Below are 2,418 nucleotides of genomic sequence, written 5' to 3'. Positions count from 1 at the left end.
ATGCATAATACTTTAATAAAATTTATTGGCAACCCACACACACACACACACCACACACACCCCACACACACACACCCACACACACCCACACACACACACAACCCCCCACACACACACAATACACACAATACCATACTTTTACACGCACAAAATATGTATACAAATTAAATACAACTCTTTAAAATATTATTATTATATATAATATATAAAATTATAAAACATATATTGTGCATATTATCATTATACTTATATGCACCCCCAAACCCCACACACACCACACACACACACACACACACACAACACACACACCAAACACAACCACACACACACCAACACACACAATACTACATAATTACAAATAATATAAATAACATATCTTTTACACGAACAATACACATATAAAAATATATTACCATACTTTTAACGCACATATAAAATATATATATATAAATAATATATATAATAATATAATATATTTTATAGTATAATATAATGTGTGTTGGGTGTGGGGTGTGTGTGTGTGGTGTATGTAAGTAGAGAAAGGGTTGTTGTATGTAGTGATTAGATGTATGGTTGATGTTGTATGTTTATAATTTTAAAATTTATAAATATAAATTTACCACACATAATATATATAATAAAATTTTTAAATATATATAATATAATTATTATAATACCCCCCACACACAAAAATTAAATATATAATAAAAAAATATATATAATATTTTTAAATATTAATATATAATAATTAAAAAAATTTATACCCCACCACCACAATATTTATATAAATATATATATATTATATATATAAATAAAAATATATTAATATAAAAATTATATTATAAATTTTTTACAACACACCACACACCAAATATTATATATATAATAATTAAAAATTATATAAATAAAATTTTAATTATAAATATATATATAACACCAACACCACACACATATATATATATAAAATTTTAAGAATAATAAAAATAAATTATATATAAAATAATAGTAAAAAATATATATAAAAAAATAAACACACACCACAAAAATATATATATTATAAAATTTTAAAAATATATATATATTTTTAAAATTAATTATATAATAATTTAATTAACACACAACACACACACACATAATTCAACACAATAAAAATAAAATATATATATAAAATATTATATTAAAATTATCATTATATTTTAATTACAACTATATTTATATAATATATTATAATATATATATATATAATAATATATTTTTAAAATATCATACATAATATAAAATATAAATATTTATAATATATTATATATATATTTAATATATACTCCCTAATACATATATATATATATTTAAAATTTTATTTTTTGTAATATTTATTTATATTCTTTCGCCCGTCATTTCATTAAATTAAACATATACAAAACACAAACTAGGCCTAACACAATTTTTAACACGGACGATAAATATTTACCCCCCACCTCCCCCCCCCCCCACTTCCCACAGCCCCACAGGATCCCACAGCTAACCTTTTTCCCCCACTTCCCCAACGCCACAGAGATTTACAGACTAACCTTCTGTTTCTCTCCCCCCTTCCCCCCGCGACACAGCGCCGGGAAGGGACACAGGGGCGGCATAGTGCCAGAGCCATCCGTGCTGAAGGACTTTTCCCCACCCCAACACTCTCGACGCCCGCCCAACACGACCCCGCTTTCGCAAGTACGTGGTTCTAAAAAAAAAAAGGGTGTTTTTAATATTTGTGGTTAGGCGGTCGGGTTCTAAAAGTCAAAGGTACATGGCGTTAGTGTTGTAATATTAGGGTTTTGGGGTTTTTAAGGTTTGTGGTTTTAAAACAGGCAAAGGGTTTTAAACGTCAAGGCATTTTTAGCATTAGGTTGTTACATAGGGCCCTTTTGGGGTTTTTAATAGTTAGGGTGAAAAAAGGAAGGTTTTTAAACGTCAAAGATCATAAACACTAGTGTGTTTTTATAGGGCCCTTTTCTTGATAATGTGCTTCAGATAGTTGGTTTTGTCTATTAGTAGCGTGGTTTTTTAGGGATGCAATTATGTTTTTAATTTGTATAAAAATGTATAATAAAAGAATATTTAAAGCCTTTTTTTTATTTCCCAAAAAAGGAAAAAACAAAGGGGGTCATAAAAGAATCAGTTTTTTCTTAATGTGAATATGACGAAATACAATATATCTTTTTATTTCTTTTCAGGTTCCTCTCGAGCAACACAGGGGGCGGGGCCAGAAACACCGGGGGGCCCCCCACAAAACCCCCGGGGCCCTCCCCGAAAAAACCACGCCCATTTTTAATGACCTCTGGGGGCAGAATAGACCCGAGCCGTAGGGGGGTTTTTGTCCCGAGGGGGAAGAAGGAGGAGAGAGAGAGAGAGGAAGAGGAGGGGAGGGGAAGAAAA

The sequence above is a fragment of the Penaeus monodon genome, unplaced genomic scaffold (genome assembly GCF_015228065.2).
Source record: "Penaeus monodon isolate SGIC_2016 unplaced genomic scaffold, NSTDA_Pmon_1 PmonScaffold_5532, whole genome shotgun sequence".
NCBI classification, from domain to species: Eukaryota; Metazoa; Arthropoda; class Malacostraca; order Decapoda; family Penaeidae; genus Penaeus; species Penaeus monodon.
This window is presented reverse-complemented; position numbering follows the sequence as displayed.